General features: G+C 43.4%; 2 long non-coding RNA genes across 4 annotated transcripts in view; one reads left to right on the forward strand and one right to left on the reverse strand.

Annotated features, from left to right (window-relative positions):
• The window catches only part of LOC145421413 (uncharacterized), a 142,170-nt gene that overhangs the window by 84,369 nt on the left and 39,896 nt on the right, over nucleotides 1–17,905 (forward strand). Inside the window, exon 4 of one of the 3 annotated variants that reach the window (XR_013902767.1) lies at nucleotides 44–855. The exons of the other annotated variants lie outside the window; for them this stretch is intronic. This is a non-coding gene — a long non-coding RNA (uncharacterized LOC145421413). Of the gene's footprint in view, nucleotides 1–43; nucleotides 856–17,905 lie in introns of those variants that run through there. 3 annotated transcript variants of the gene reach the window in all.
• On the reverse strand, nucleotides 9,860–10,347 carry LOC113009041 (uncharacterized). The gene is made up of 2 exons (XR_013902852.1): nucleotides 10,230–10,347; nucleotides 9,860–9,952 (listed from the first exon to the last, which is right to left on the reverse strand). It is a non-coding gene; the product is annotated as an uncharacterized LOC113009041 (long non-coding RNA).

The following is a 17,905-nucleotide window of genomic DNA, read 5'->3' on the forward strand; positions in this document are numbered from 1 at the left end:
GAAGTGGTTGTAGGTGTGAATGTGAGTCTTATTCTCTTGTAAGCCCTATAACAGAATGATGACCTGCCTGGGATGAACTCTGCTTCTGGCCCATGGATACCTCTACCCTCACCTTGAAGTTAAGCTGGAGAGATGAAGGAAAATGGATGGAAGAAAACTGTAATAGTAGAAAAACATAAAGAGGCCAACCATATAATAAAGGGTAAACTCAACACAGCTGCAGCCTACACAGGTGTGTGAGTTTGATAGAAAAATGCTGCACAATATGTAAGGTATATCATGACATTAAAAACCACTGTATGTGTCTATTTAAGGCCTGGAAAGAAAACTGACCAAAATACCAAGAGTGTAATTTAACAGACTTATCATTATTACTGCTCTGTTATTAAGACATGGGAAGATCTGGCTCTAATTACAGTTTTGTATGCTATCAAATTATATTGTTGTATCGTGGTTTTCTTATGCTGTGCAAGACATGCGATCTGTTTTCCTTCAGCTTCAGTCTCCTAGCAAGTAAAGAACAGCAACAACAACAAAAAAGAATAATCATACAAGATAAACAAGTACAATACAGAAGTCTCAGGTGTCCTATTTTAATATTATATGGCTATATTAGGATTGTAACAATGAAACTGCTTCCAGATAGAAGTAAAAAGCACAAGAAATAAAGTTGCACCTGAAGTTGTATATATCTTTTTGATGCTCGAGGAGTCAAAGACTTTAGGCTTTGAATTAAAACCATCCTATTTGCATACTGAGAACGGTGACCCTAATTTTCAGAGAATTGATTGGTCAAAAGATTTATACTTGCTGAACAAAATGTGCTCCACAACAGCTTTTACAGCTGAACGCATCTTTAGAGGGCTATTACGAAGTGACATTCCTTGTCACGTCTCTTTTAAAAAGGCTAGGTAACTATGGTAACTTATGCCGAACAGAAAATTTATTCTGTTTTGTTCAGAGTTTAGGTTTGAAATTGGCAGCAAGTGGCGCTTGCGCCAATTAAATTTACAGACAATATGGTTTAGGAGCAAAATATATTTTCGGCCAAGGAGATACATTTTATAATTCCAAACCTGCTAAACCAAATGTTAATGTGACTAAACGAAGCAGTGCAGTCAAGTTGCAGTAAATGTATGTGTCTGTTGCCAGAAGGATTCAGTGGGTGAATGTCCATAATTCTGTTTAAATTCTTGATCGTGAATTGCAGCCAAGTCCATTTTGTACTGCTAATAAACTACAGAAAATGGTTACTCTACTGAAGACTAATGAGTGGAATTACAATTTTTTTTAAAGAAGGAGCTCTTGCTGGAAAACATTTGCACTTTAGGTGCTCTTTGTTAGGGGTACGTACAATCTAAAATATCAAAAAAGTTGAAGGTACTCTCTTTTCATATAAAAATGGTAAATGGCCTGTATTTATATAGCGCTTTACTAGTCCCTAAGGACCCCAAAGCGCTTTACATATCCAGTCATCCACCCATTCACGCACACATTCACACACTGGTGATGGCAGCTACATTGTAGCCACAGCCACCCTGGGGCGCACTGACAGAGGCGAGGCTGCCGGACACTGGCGCCACCAGGCCCTCTGACCACCACCAGTAGGCAATGGGTGAAGTGTCTTGCCCAAGGACACAACGACCAAGACTGTCGAAGCCGGGGCTCGAACTGGCAACCTTCCGATTACAAGGCGAACTCCCAACTCTTGAGCCACGATCGCCCCATATAAAATTTAAATGCCTTTATTTTCATAACACAGTTATATTTAACATTTACAGGCCTTGGTTTTCTCCTTGATGAAGGCAGAAATATATTGGAATTATAGCTATAAAGAACAGAGAATAATTGTATATGAAAAGAGAGTGCCCGGAGGTTTTAACTAACGTTTGACCTCTTTGTGGGACAGTGCTGTCCGCTGTTTCTGACTCTGGTGTTTCTCAAACCAGCCAATGCTACAGTCACACTAAGACAAACAGCAACTTTAGAGCAAAACTATGGTGACTATTTTTAATAAGCTACTGAGTTTGTTTCCTTTAAGACGGTTGCTTTGAAGACAGGGACCAGGTCTGCAATGACTCACAGTCAGTTGCTGCCTTCAAAGCAACTTTGGTGTGTAAAGATGGTGAGCGAACAGCAATAACAGTTGATCAGTTTCCCACTGAAAGAGGTCAAATTTGTTATCTACATATGCAGACACTCATATCTGAAAAGATCTTCATATTATATACATACACTCAGAGTGTGGCCAAAACCTCTCTACAAATAATTTCTCTACAAATAGTAACGTAGTTTAATTAAAAAAGGACACTGGTGTTCAACAAATCTCTTGTTTGTAGAGATATGACTGGAATGCAGCTAGGAGGCCAGTTGAGTCAAGCACCCTATTGCAAAGAGACACGTCACTGATGAATTGAGCTGACATGGGCAGACTGAATCCGACTAATTGCAATCTATTTGGAGACAGTTGCCTCCCATTAGGTGACCTGTGTCTTACGATCAAAAGTGGTCACTCAGACGTTGAGGGTGTTGCACACGCAACTACTGTACTCGTAATCGGTCTCCAGCCAAAAAAGAAATTCTGTGCAACAACTGATTTTTCACAGTTGCAAGGCATTTTCTGTTCTATTTTTACTTTAGTCTGACAACCATAATACAAATAAAGCCCGGCCAAGCCAAACTAGTTTCGACACCCCTCAGATGAATGTTTCATATACAGATTCCCTTCATTCTGTATTGACCAATGAATGCACTGTTGAGCACTTCCTGTACCACCATGCATCACACAGTTAAGTATTAAAGTAAGATGAATTTATTTTCTGGTGTGGAGTAAGTTTGGATGAATTTTTATACCAAGGCCAACTTTGGTTAATGTGGATAAGAATGTGCTCTGTTGTCATGAATTGTTGAACTTTTAGCTCTGTCACGAGACAGGAAATGATTGGTAATTGTCACATAGCAACCAAAAAGAAAAACAAAAAAACCCACTAGTCATCTTAAAGTTAGACCAGTATAAAGTTGGGGTTCAATTTGAAAATGTACTGAAATCATTAATTTTCTGATGCACACTCATAGAATTGAGTTTAAATGATAAAATAATATGCTGTGTACAAAACTAAGATTACTATAAATACTTGTTTTCAAATGTCTTTGTACTGTTCTCTCTATGTGTTAAACTCCCTGAGTGTGAACATAGATAAACAGCCAGCCAAACTCCTTTTCAAGAGCCAGGAAGGTGAGCATACTTGCTCCTTTAATGACTCCAAACATAGCAATCATCTTGCACTGACATCATTGAACTGGAGTGAAACTAGAAAAACACATAATACAAAACTATTAATCGATTGACATATAATCAGCAGGTAAATATATTCAGGCACTTACACAGGAGACCATGAAATAAGTATACTGTAGATATCCAAACTGATATTACTACAAAGAAAACAAGCAGGTAGTAGGTGAGCGTACACTTGTATCATTAGCTCAGAAACTACACCCTATAACTGCACTTCAAAGAAGGTACAAAATAATGTCTCAAAACACCCTATTTTTTATTGCTTAATATACAAAGAACTGACAGAACTTACGACTATTGCTTTCTGAAGGACTCCTTTGAAGGATTGCTTTGGATTCCACATGAATGATTACAAAGTTGTAGCCATGCTTTTCCCACTGTTCTCTGCATTTCCTGCTTCCTGTCTATGCACATGTCAAAATAAAAGCCTTCCTGTCTATCCAGATGTCAAAATAAAAGATTCACAATTTTCCGATGTATAACAATAGAAATACACTTTACACTTATTTGTGTCATTAGCATATGAACATATTGAAAACAGAACACTCCCCGTCTGGCATTCCCAAATATGCCACTTCATGCTTAACTGTCTGTGGTTGAGGTCTGACTCTCTATTGATAAGAGCAAAATAACATCACTTATAGGCCTTGAGAAAGTCTTTACTTTGCCTTGTGATGCTGTTCTGACTTCCACTTTGCGCACCTTCCCATCACTACTTGGAAAGGTGGTAGTGACCAACCCCATCGGCCACTCGTTACGAGATGACTGCTTCTGTTTGAGCAACACTACATCACCCACTTGTAAGTTGCGACATGCTACTTGCCACTTGCGTCTTGGCTGCAGAGTGTGTAGATATTCATTTCTCCATCGGGTCCAGAATTCATCAGCAAGTACCTGTACTCGTCTCCACTGGCACTTCAAAAGTTCCTTTCCAACAAACTCGCCAGCTGGAGGTGGTACACCAGGTTTCTGCGTTACTATCATAGCGGGAGTCAGCAGCAGTGGTGAAGAAGGATCGGAGGAGACTGGGATCAATGGCCTTCCATTGATTATAGCAGACACCTCTGCCATCAATGTACAGAGCACTTCATGAGTCAGGGAACTGTGTTTACCGTGAGACAACATGGAGTCCAGTATCCTCCTGGTTACACCAATCATGCGCTCCCACACACCTCCCATATGCGAGGCATGTGGAGGGTTGAACTCCCATGTACAGCCGTGTCCGTAGAGGTAACTCAGGATCTTGTCTTGACTCTGATCATCTTGTCTTATTCCTAATTCAGAACATGCTCCAACAAAGTTTGTACCACAGTCTGACCTCAGCTGCTTCACAGGCCCTCTTAAGGCAAAAAGTCTGCGTAGTGCATTGATGCAGCTGCTTGAGTCCATGGACTCAATGACTTCTATATGCACAGCCCTGGTACTCATGCACGTGAAAAGGATCGCCCATCGCTTACTCTGAGCTGCTCCACCTCAAGTTCTTCGGGTGATTACCTCCCACGGACCAAAAACATCCAACCCTACATATGTAAAGGGAGGAGACATGCTCAGACGTTCTGGGGGAAGGTCGGCCATTTTCTGGACTTCCAGTTTTCCTCTCAGCTTTCGGCAGACAATACAGGAATGGATTACAGAGCTAATCAACCTTTTGCCGGCAACAATCCACAGGCCTTCCGCTCTGATTGCCCCTTCTGTAAACTGTCGTCCTTGATGTTTTATCTATTCATGGTAATGGGTCACTACCAATTTGGTCACATGATTCTGTTTTGGGAGAATGATTGGATTTTTCATCCCAAGACTAACAGTGGAGTGTTTCAGACGTCCACCAACCCGTAAAAGACCGTTGCACATGAAAGGGTCTAGCTTGAGGATTGTGCTTGTCTTTGAAATTGCTCTATTCTCTTGCAGTGCAACATACTCTTCTGGATAAGCGTCCCTTTGGACCAACCTAAGTATGGTCAGCTTTGCTGCCTCCAGTTCTTCTGGAGTATGAAGTTTGTTGCACATATGCCATCCTCTACATGTATTTGGGGGGTTGGTACTGAATGATTGAGTCTGGTGGCTCAAGAAGGCAACTGCTCTCAGTAAAGACCTCCAGGTGGAGAAGCGTTGGAACCTATTTGAAGTCGACTTACCCTCGGTTATATGGGTAGCACAGGATGTCAGCTGTGGTCTTACCTCCACATCTGCATCTGGTTCCACCAGCTCAAAGGGCTCATGTGTTTCAGCCACAGGAGGCTTGTGAAGAAAATCTGGACCTGTAAACCACATAGTCTCTCCAAGCCGAGATGCTGGGACCGATCTGGTGGCTAGGTCAGCTGGATTCTGATCTGTTGGCACGTAGTGCCACTGCTGAGGAGAAGTTGTCTGTCGAATTCGGTGAACACGATTGTGCACATACACATAGAATCGTTTAGAATCATTGTGGATGTATCCAAGAACCACCTTGCTGTCACAGAAAAACTTCACAGTATCAGGTTTAAGATCGAGTTCCCTGAGGATTAGTTCTGCCACTTCGACGGCCAGCACTGCCCCACAGAGTTCCAGGCGAGGGATTGTGGGCTCTGGTTTAGGAGCTAGCTTGGCTTTCCCAAGTACAAAGCCGACTCGACACTGTCCATCTGTAGTGATGACTTTCAGGTAAGCTACTGCTCCTATGGCCCAGTTTGAGGCATCAGAAAATACACACAGCTCAGTAGACATGGCAGTGGAGAGCGACTGTTGTATGTAGGCACGAGGAAGCTGAAGATTACTTAAATCCTGTAGTGATCTTCTCCATGTTTCCCATTCATTTAACTTGTTTGTGGGAAGTTCTGTATCCCAGTCGCATATGTCAGCTGAAAGTTCCCTTAATAGTGCTCGTCCTCGGATGGTCACTGGAGCAGCCAAGCCCAGTGGGTCGAAGAGGCTGTTAACTGTCGATAGCACTCCTCGGCGAGTGAAGGGTTTGTCGTCAGCTGCAACCTTGAATGTGAAGGTGTCAGAATCTATCCTCCAGCACAGACCAAGGCTTCTTTGTGCTGGGAGAACTTCCTCATTTAGCGCCAAGTCTTTTAAACCTGTAGCCAGATCTTCAGGGGTGAAAGCCTGCATCACTTTGATACTGTTGGAGGCAATCTTATGCAGTTTAAGATTAGATTCTGCCAGTGATGCTTGAGTGCGCTTGAGAAGGTCAATAGCCTCTGCTTCTGTCGAGAGAGAGATCAGTCCGTCGTCCACATAAAAGTGTCTCTCCACAAACTGGCGTGTGTCAGGTCCGTATTTGTGCTCACCCTCTTGGGAAGCTCTTCGAAGTCCATATATAGCGACTGCAGGTGACGGGCTATTCCCAAACACATGCACGCGCATGCGGTATTCCCCTACTTCCTTTGTCAGGTCATGATCTTTGTGCCAAAGAAATCTTAGATAATTTCTGTGGTCCTCTCTCACCATGAAACCATAGAACATCTGTTGGATGTCGGCTGTCACAGCAACAATGTCCTTTCTGAACCTGAGCAGCACTCCTAACAGGGAGTTATTTAGGTCAGGGCCTGAGAGCAGGACGCCATTAAGAGAAATGCCACTTTCTTGTGCGCTTGAGTCAAATACCACACGTATTTGATCGGGTTTTTGGGGGTGGTAGACCCCAAAAATGGGTAAATACCAACATTCTTCATGTTCTTGGAGAGAAGGTGCCTTCTCAGCGTGCCCATTTTCGAAGAGCTTCTTCATGAACGCAATGAACTGCTCTTTCATTTTAGGATTTTTGCCCAATGTGCGATCCAGAGAGTGGAGACGAGACAAGGCTTGAGCACGGTTGTTTGGTAGGCATGGTCTGGGCGACCTGAATGGTAGAGGAGCAACCCAGCTGTTTTGTTCATTCTGACAGAACTCCTTCTGCATGATGTTCAGAAAGCTCTCATCTTCAAACGACAAAGCCGGTTCGTTATCACATGTCTGTCTTGTGAATACGCTTACCCCAAGTTTTTCCTCAGCAGGCATGTTGGTGGAGCCATAACTGGACAGGCAGGGGTAAATATCGGGTCTTTGCTCCCCGCCATACGCCAACTTTTCTTTCACAGATATTTCATTCTGACATGGCACCATGAAAGATGGACGTCCATTCGGCAGGACACTAGTCTTATAGACAGCTACAGTAGGCTTGTGTGTCCTGTTGATGCAAACTTCCCCAACTATCACCCATCCCAAATCCAACTGCTGGGCAAAGGGAGCATTGTGGGGGCCGTTAATTTGTTGCCTTACTTTGTGCACACGTATGAGATCTCTTCCCAGTAACATCAAAATCTGTGCTTCGGGATCTATCTCAGGAATGTAAGGCGCTATGGGCATCAAGTGGGCATGGGAACGTGCTACCTCTGGTGAGGGGATTTCAGACCTGTTGGTCATGATGTCATTACATTCAATGAGTGGAGGTAAGTCTAAGCACACTTCACCGTCTAAAGCCTCAATCTGGAAACCGACTGCCTTTCTCCCTGTCATCTCAGTAGTACCAGCGCATGTCTTCAGCAAGTACGGGGAAAGGTTGCTACTGATCCCAAAGAGTTGGAAAAACTCAGATTTGGCCAGCGAGCGATTGCTCTGGTCATCCAGGATGACATACATCTTGACTGAGCGCTCTCGTTGTCCCTTTGGAAAAACTCGCACCAGGCAGATCTTAGCGCAAGATCGTTCAAGGAGACCATCTCCACAGACTTCAGTGCACTTTGAGGTTACCTCTGTTGTGGAGTTGTTTCGCTGGTCTATATCTGACACTGATGCAGGAGGCGACGCTTCTGGAAGAGTAGTCTCCGGATGAAGAGCAGTGCAGTGCTTATCACTCTGACATTCGTTGCACTGTAGGTTCATGTGACATTCCCTCGCAACATGAGTAACTGAGCAGCACCTAAAGCACCGTCTGTGGTCCTTTAATAACTTCTTCCGTTCCATGAGTGATTTCGCTTTAAAGACCCTACATTTTTCCAGAGGGTGGGGTTTGTTGTGAAGTGGACAGTACTTAGCAGGATCATTTGCGCCTCTCCCATCTGTTTCTTCTCTATGTCTGGAGCTTGGATTAGCTACTGTAGACACATTTGTCTTTCGAACGGCTATGGCAGTTCTCCCACCATCATGATTTGCCATGGGTTTTTCATTTCGATTATAATAACGGCTGCTGTTTGTCAAAACAAAACTGGGATCGTTTCTAGCCTTGGCTTCACTGTTGACAAAATCCACAAAAAAGGCAAATGGTGGAAAGCACACTCTATGCTGTTCTTTATACCTTGAACCACTGGAGAGCCATTTCTCTTGCAGGTTCACTGGCAGCTTTTCGACAATGGGGTTAATGCCTCTTGGAGTATCCAAGTAACTAAGACCTGGTAGATAACCATCTTCCTTGGCTGCCAAAAGCTCCATCAGTAGGTCACTCAATTCCCTTAGTTTTAAGTTTTCTCTCAACGTGAGGCGAGGGAAGCAGTCCAGTCGCTTAAAGAGAGCACACTCTATCACTTCTGGGGTTGCATAACATTCTTGAAGTCTCAACCATGACAAATTAAGCGCAGCTTCAGGGTTAGTGATATGAGCAGCACGGATCCTTTTTACATGTTCTGATGATTCCTTGCCGAGCCATTTTACTAGTAGATCTAACTCTTCACTGGCTGTCAGCTCCAAATCCTGAATGGTGCTGAGGAAGGATGACCGCCAAGCTCTGTAGCCTTCTGGCTGATCATCAAATTTAGTGAGACCTGTGGTTACTAATTCCCTGCGTGCCAGATACTTTGCAAAGTCTAACATGCCTGTAGATGGAGTCTGAGAGTTTTGCTGTATGCTGTTCCTTTGAGAAGTATCTGAATGCCTGATGTGTGGACTGCGTTCTAAAGATGCCTTACAAAAATAGCGAGGGCTCAATGGAGTGGGCTGAGGCGAGAATGGCTGCTGTCCTGTAGTTGGCTGATGCTCACTTAGCTGTGAGTAACCAGGGTTTGTAGATAAAGTGTTATATTCTACGTTGGATTCTGGGAGTTCTTGTTTTGTTGACAACGATGCTTTCTTAACATAGATGGGACTCAGTGTGGCTTGAGAATCTATGGCAGGTTTAAAACTGATTCGAGCTTGGTCTGCGAGGTATGCCTCGGTTTGCTGTTTTATGGACAAAGGTGAGATGCCACTCCTGTTGCCGTGTATATCATCACAGTCTATGGCTGCTGCTGCTTCTAAAACCTCAGCCTCAGCAACAGCAACGTCAGCTGCTTTTTCAAGTTCCAATGCTTCTAGATCTGCCTCAAGAGTAGCCTTTTCTAAATCCAACTTGGCCTTTTGTTTTTTTTATTTCAAGCTCCCTCTGTGCAAATGTGGCCCTGGTGCGTGCAGCTTCAGCGATAGCTCTGGCTTTTGCAGCGGCGCTGGCTACTGAATGTTTTGAAGAAGAGGTGCGCTTGGAGCTGGAGACCGATGACACTTTGTCGTCCATTTTGGTATCCATAACTATGCTGGAGAATCCCTCTGACGAATATAGTCTTTCACTGTACTGTTCTCTCTATGTGTTAAACTCCCTGAGTGTGAACATAGATAAACAGCCAGCCAAACTCCTTTTCAAGAGCCAGGAAGGTGAGCGTACTTGCTCCTTTAATGACTCCAAACATAGCAATCATCTTGCACTGACATCATTGAACTGGAGTGAAACTAGAAAAACACATAATACAAAACTATTAATCGATTGACATATAATCAGCAGGTAAATATATTCAGGCACTTACACAGGAGACCATGAAATAAGTATACTGTAGATATCCAAACTGATATTACTACAAAGAAAACAAGCAGGTAGTAGGTGAGCGTACACTTGTATCATTAGTTCAGAAGCTACACCCTATAACTGCACTTCAAAGAAGGTACAAAATAATGTCTCAAAACACCCTATTATTAATTGCTTAATATACAAAGAACTGACAGAACTTACGACTATTGCTTTCTGAAGGACTCCTTTGAAGGATTGCTTTGGATTCCACATGAATGATTACAAAGTTGTAGCCATGCTTTTCCCACTGTTCTCTGCATTTCCTGCTTCCTGTCTATGCACATGTCAAAATAAAAGCCTTCCTGTCTATCCAGATGTCAAAATAAAAGATTCACAATTTTCCGATGTATAACAATAGAAATACACTTTACACTTATTTGTGTCATTAGCATATGAACATATTGAAAACAGAACAGTCTTCATATGTAACGCAATAATAACACCTCCCACCCACTCCATGACATGTTGGTCAGTCACAGGAGCTCGTTCAGTGAGAGACTGAGATTACCGAAAAGCACCACTGAACGACACAGGAAATCATTCCTGCCTGTGGCCATCTCCCTGTACAACGCATCCACTTAACACACTGTTTGCTGCTACAACTACACATGTTTCTTTTCCAAATATTTATTTATAAGTGACTTATGTATGTATGTATGTATATATATGTATATATTGTACTATTCTTAGTTAGTGTATTGTCTGTCTTGTCTTAATGTTGGTTTAAAATGGAGCACTGTAACAAAAAATAATTTCCCCCAGGGATCAATAAAGTATTCTGATTCTGATTCTGATAATGTAGAAACAAGGTTTTTAATTGGGAGGTTTTTCACACTGCATTGGGTCTGTAATTGGTAATCTGGCTGCTAATCTAGTTTTGTTTTAACACCTACGTAAATGTTTTTAAATGCCTCGTCCTTATCCAGTTTATTTAACAGCAATTCTAAAGACAGTTGTTAATTCTCTAAGGGATAAATACGGCGTTTAGCTTGAACAACCATAATATCACATAAATCAGCGTTGGAGGTTTTTGACAACCTAATCTACAGCTTTTTACCAAGAGGCCTGGGTTTTTTTGTTTTGTTTCTTGGTCGCTACTTTTTTATTCCGCCTTCATCTGCTCAGTTACATTAAAAAATGAGATTTCAGAGACAGCACATCTGCGGTTAAAGTGCAAAAAAAAGAAAAAAAATACAGGAAAAAACAAAAAAGTCTAAATAAAACCATCTCCCTGACGACGCATGTTTTACAGCTCATGGAGAGGCCGCTGAATTAAGCTTGATGCAAACACGGCAAATTGAATCAATTTGCCTCCTCTAAATAGATGTGATGCGTGAAGCCCGAGCGCTCAAATGAATAAGAACGATTTTCTGCGTTTAATGATGTTGTTTTTTTGTTTGTGCATTTCTTTTGCCTCTGCTTGATGAAGGTTCTAGATGATCGGGTGCATAAAGGAAGAAAGATATCAGATAACAAGGCAGTGTGGAGGCGCGGTGCATGGTGTCTCCTCGCTATGTGATGCAGCCACCGAGAACGAAATGACAGGCCGTGGTGGAGCACGGGGACAGAATCAAGGGGTGAGCGGAGCATATTAAACTGATAAGCGGCCATGCGGAAAATAGTGAGGGCTACAATGGGCACAAAAAACCAAAAGGAAACATGACAGGAGGTGGATGTGTCTACACACGTTAAAGTAGACACACGCACATGTGACCAGTAGTGGTGTGCAATACCTCAAGTTTTCATTTCGATCGGATCCCAAGTAAATATTGCCGATACTGATACATCAATAAAATAGACCTTTCAGCTTTTCAGGTATTTAAAAACTGGAATTTTTTGAGACCTGGATGTAAATGTGTCTGTCTCTAAAGCACTTTGGGTCAATTTCTTCTATTGTTTAACTTTTAATTTAAATTAAATTTAAATTGTCTATAAATAAAACTGATGGTCGACACAAAAAAGTTCAAAAGGTTTGCATGTATGAGGTTTTTTTTTTCATTTCCCCCCAAAATATTTAACACAGTTAAGTAGGCTACATACTAGACTTAGAGGATAGAAACTATTGATCATATCATGCTATCAATCTGATACAAATGGTATTATGATACTATTGTTATTTGGATCAATCGATCCACCTCTAGTGACCAGTGGTGGATTTAGAGCTTTTGAATGATGGGCCTACCTCTGCCTGTTGCTCAAAAATGGGCAAATACAGAAGTGAAAAGAATGCATAAAGTTGAATGTCTCACATGCGTAGATGGAGCTAAACATCGGGGACATTTTTCATTGACAAGCCTGTCATCGCCGTTGACATATTGATCAAGAGTAGCCTTGCTTTTGTGCACACAGTCTGCAACACTTAACGATCAACATGGAGCACAAAGCTTCCGGAGGTGCGGACACATTGACAGCTTCTGATTAAATCAGTAACAGTGGCAGCATTGTTGACGACAATGATGATAACACTGAGGGCACTTATCAACGGGAAGGGTTGTTGTAGCTTTAACACCGCCGCACACGATCTCCAGCAGACGTTCATAGATGCTGATGGAGGAAAATAATTTGAGCTTAAAAAAACAAAACAAAAAAAGAAACATTTCTCATCAAACTGAGTGGTCACCTAATACAGAGCACCATAGAACTCATGAATAATTGCTTCCAAGCGTTATGGTTTGCCTGTCAGTCAGAAGTCCGTTACGTTGGCTGTAATACATCTGAATTAGGTGCCTGGTGGCACTCTGTCACGTACGCCCCGTCGTAAGCCGTTAAATACATAAATCGGGTTTAAATGAACACACACACCACTTGTCTTGCCTGGTTTGCAGGGTAATTCATCTTCCAACTCAATGATTCTGTTATGCAGTCAAATTGACAAGTAATCCATTGCTGGTGTCCTTGTTGTCAACATTAAGGTCATTTCTGATTGTTGCATTGAATGAGCAGACTTGCAGTTTTGCAACACTTTGCTGAGGGTGAAATATGCCAGGTGAACGCATCAGTGTACAGTATGCTGTATGAGTGTTCTGGAGCTGTAACATGATGGTGCAAATACACACCTGGAAACACTGGCCTGCAAATACAGGCTGTCATGTGATCTGAAAAGTATGAGAAAGCGAGAAATTTAAGAGGTTTTAATCTAGAAATGAGAACCAAATGCATTACACATAATGGTGTAGTAGCAATCATCAAAATCTCTTTTCATTTAATTGTCCCAGGGTGAACTTCTAACTGTGTTAAAAGGGCAGTATGAGTGATTTGCATGTGTAAACACACACACACTTTGTATAGGACTAGCACAAAGAGTAGTGAGATAATTTTGTTAATCTGCAATAAGCTTAGTTATTACAGATTTTGATAAGTTTGCAATGAAATGCATTGTGTTCATTTACATTCTGGAAAACAACAAACTAAAATAACAATTAAAAAATGCAGTCCTTTTTCGATCCTTGCATCTTCAGTTTTTTTCATCTTTTTCCCCATGTCACATTCTAGTTTTTAGCATCTTAAATCACTTTTCTATAGTGATTGAAAGTCACAAGCCTGCGTAATACCTGTCGGGGGACTACGCGGGTAGCGTTGTACATATTTTCGAGCAAGTGTGCTCAGGCTTTAAATGGATTACAGCTCATTATCCCAAATTACTTTTCAGAATAAGCCAGGAAATAGAGAGAAAAGCCTCACATGGTGGTTTGTAAGACTTGCTTTCAGGAAACCTTCTTCAGAGGTGCTTGATAGAGTTATAAAAAGATTAATTCATTTATTTTGGGGTCTTAATTAATACACTTGAGAGGGCTTTTCTTTGAGGAAGCTGTTCATATTCCAAGGTCAGGCTAAATTATTGAGGTTACTTTGTAAATAAACACTAGAATAACATTAACAGAAATCAGCAACTAATAACAGTTCTTGCTGTTATTATAGTAGTTTAAGATATATAGCAGGACGTGTTTGTCTATTTTCTGTTTTTTTTTCAGTACCTTTATATGTTTCACATCAAATCTTAATATTTGTTTTAATAACTTGTACTGCAAATGAAGGGATTTTTATCTCAGTGACAGCAAAGAATTTGCATTCAGATCCAAACTGCAAACCTGCCACAGAGCACGGAGCCAAATCTGTTACGTTCTACACAAAAAGTCTGTGAGTATACAAGTTTGTATTCTCAAATGCACACCAGCAGTAACATCTTGTGTTAGGTATTGCTGGTGAACCTAAAAATATTGCTTCTGTTTTGCTTGGTTGTCAAAAAGATAAGATGCTATGACAGCTTAGCTGGTTTAGAAACCCAGCAGCAAATGTAATGTTTTGTCCACACTGCTGGAAAAAATCAGCGGCACCATCCCGAGAGCTGTGTTTTCAGGATGTATTTGAACTCACCAGCTGTTAAACAACAAAAGGCCATGAAACTCACAGCAACCCTACACTAACACAGGGCATGTACCAAGTAATCTATGTATTTAAATGTTCTTTTTCCATATTCTACAGATAAGATCAAGATGGCAAGTCAGTGCAAAAAAAAGACAAACAGAAGTTCAGCATCCTTAAATTATCTATAGATAGCAGAAAGGCAAGTGTCAGAGGGTAGGTAAGGCAAGTGTCAGAGGGTAGGTCCATTCAGTGTGCTGCAAAGCACCACAGGATAGACAGAATGAGGCTGAAGAGGTTTATAAAACAGAAGCTGTAAAGGAGAAATCCAAAGAACAGGTTAAGCCAGACTTGTCCAAACAGCAAAAGCTCTCCAGGTTCTAGGTTCTAGGTTCTTTATTATTTGTCACATGCATAGTTATACAAGTATAACACACAGTGAAATGTAGCCTGACACGCTCCTCGACATGTGCAAAAATTGGGGGGGGGGGGGGGGGGGGGTGTAGAGGAAGAACATTATATATATATATATATATATATGTATATATATACACATATAGTATATACACTGGGTGAATGTGCAGTAGTAGCAGCAAGCAGGTGAATTCTGTACATTAATATGAATAGACATCTGACTATTTTACAGGATAGACAATATAAACATATTTAAAATTTAAGGAATTGAAATGTACATTGTGCCTTGGTTTAGTGTCTGTAAGAGTCCTGTCTCAGTCAATTATAGATGATGTGAGAGGGCGGGTGTGTGTGTTTAGGGCACGGATGGCTTGGGGATAGAAGCTCCTCTTGAGTCTCTCTGTCCTTGCCCGGAAGATGCGGAACCTTCTACCAGATTGCAGAAGTTGGAACAGTTTGTTGCCAGGATGGGACAGGTCCTTCAGTATCTGCGCTGCTCTAGTCCGGCATCTCCTGGTGTAGGTGTCCTGAAGCGGGGGGAGAGCAATCCTGCAGCAGCGTTCTGCTGTATGGATCACTCTCTGGAGAGCTTTTTGGTCCTTCACACAGCTGTTCCCGAACCACGATGTCATGTTCTGTGTGAGGATGCTCTCCACAGCGCCTGTATAGAAAATCCTGAGGATCTTTGGAGAGACCCTGAACTTCCTCAGTTGTCGTAGGTGATACAGGCGCTGCCTAGCCTTTTTGGTCTGGACCTGAATGTGGGCAGCCCATGTCAGGTCTGAGGAGATGTGGACACCAAGATACTTGAAGGACTGCACCCTCTCCACTGGAGCTCCATTGATGATAATGGGCTTGTAGTCTCTGTGCTGACCCCTTCTGAAGTCCACCACCAGCTCCTTGGTCTTGCTGACGTTCAGCTGGAGGTGGTTGTCCTGGCACCACGATGCCAGATTCTTCACTTCATCCATGTAGGCCGCCTCATCGTTGTTGGAGATGGCACCCAACACCACTGTGTCATCAGCAAACTTCACAATGGTGTTGGAGCCATGGGTGGCCACACAGTCTGAAGTGTAGAGGGAGTAGAGCAGTGGCGAGAGGACACATCCCTGAGGTGCTCCTGTGTTGATGGTGATGCTGTTGGAGAAGCACCTGCCCACCCTCACCACCTGAGTTCTGCCAGTGAGGAAGTCCAACACCCATGCACACAGACGGCTGTTAAGTCCCAGATCCCTCAGCTTTGTGAACAGTCTGCAGGGCACTATTGTGTTAAACGCTGAACTGTAATCAACAAACAGCATTCGCACATAGTTACCCTGTTTCTTGTCCACGTGGCTGAGAGTGGTGTGTAGGACGTGGGCGATGGCATCCTCTGTGGATCTGTTGGATCTGTAGGCGAACTGCAGCGGATCTGTGGTGTCTGGGATGGAGGAGGAGATGATGTTCTTCAGCAGCCTCTCAAACACCTTCATTACTACCGAGGTCAGTGCAACTGGCCGGTAATCGTTCAGGGATGAGGGTTTGCTGTTCTTGGGCACAGGGATGATGGTGGATCTTTTGAAGCATGTGGGGACCACAGACTTCGCCAGGGACTCGTTGAAGATGTAAGTGAACACACCTGCCAGCTGGTCAGCACAGCAGCGCAGCAGACGTCCGGTGATGCCGTCTGGCCCCGCCGCTTTCCTTGTGTTCACTCTCCTCAGTGCCGCTCGGACGTCATGCTCCGCGATGCTGGTCACCGGTCTCTCGCTGATGACGTCACTGTCCTCGGTAGTCAGGCGGTAGATAGCATTAGCCGCCTGGCTAACCTCGAAACGGGCGTAGAACCGATTCAGCTCGTTGGTGAATGCAGAGTCGGCGTTGATCGGCGCAGTGTCCCTGGCTTTGTAGTCCGTAATGGTGCGTAGTCCGTGCCACATACTCCGTGTGTCGCCCTGGTGGAAGCGGGACTCCACACGTTCCCGGTACCTGCGTTTGGCATCTCTCACCGCGCGCCGCACGCAGTATGAGGCCGCTTTGTAGGCGCTCATATCGCCAGTGGCGAGACCCGCGTTGTAGGAGGCGGTCCTGGCGTTTACTGCAGTGCGGATCGATCTGTCCATCCACAGTTTATGGTTTGGGAATGTGGTGACTCTCGCAGTGGGGATAATCTCCTCCGCTAGCATATTGACGAAGCATACTGCTACTTCCGTAAACTCGTTGATGTCGACTGCGCATGCTCTGAACATGTCCCAGTCTACGTCGTTGAGTGCGTCCTGTAGCGTAGCTTCTGATTGGGCAGTCCACCGTTTTACTTCCTTCGTGGTCACGTCTTCCCTCCGTATGCTTTGTTTATACTGGGGAATGAGGAAGATGGCGTTGTGGTCAGACTTCCCAAAAGCCGGGTGTGAGACAGCTTTGTAGCCCTGCTTGTATGGCGTGTAGCAGTGATCCAAAATCCGATCCCCTCTCGTTGGACACGAGACATGCTGGTAAAAGTTTGGCATGACTTGTCTGAGGTTCGCTTTGTTAAAGTCTCCTGCTACAATGAGGGCTGCGCCCGGGTCCTTGTTTTGAAGCGAGCTCAGCACATCATGTAATTCGGACAAAGCCATACCTGTGTCCGCTTGGGGTGGGATGTAGACTGCCGTGGCGATGACCGAGGTGAACTCACGGGGCAGATAGAAATGGCGGCACTTAATGCTCAGGAACTCCAGATGTGGCGAGCAGCCGCTGGAGAGAGTAGAAATGCTCCTGGCATCACACCACTTTCTGTTTACCATGAAACACACTCCTCCACCTTTGGTTTTGTTCGACTCTGCCATTCTGTCCGCGCGGAGCACAAAGAATGAATCCGACGGAGTTACGGCCTGGTCCGGCACGGTGGGGGACAGCCATGTCTCCGTGAAGCACAGAATGTTGCAGTCCCTCATGTCACGTTGGAAGGTGACCCTTGCTCTTAGGTCATCGAGCTGTTGATCACCAGATAGTTGATGAAAACCTAGAGCCTAGTCTTAAGACCTTGAAAAAAGAGAAGGAAACTGGACTTCTTTAAGTTTGTGAAGATGTTTTATCTCTCGCAG

Source organism: Astatotilapia calliptera, chromosome 17, assembly GCF_964374335.1.
Source record: "Astatotilapia calliptera chromosome 17, fAstCal68.1, whole genome shotgun sequence".
Lineage (NCBI taxonomy): Eukaryota > Metazoa > Chordata > Actinopteri > Cichliformes > Cichlidae > Astatotilapia > Astatotilapia calliptera.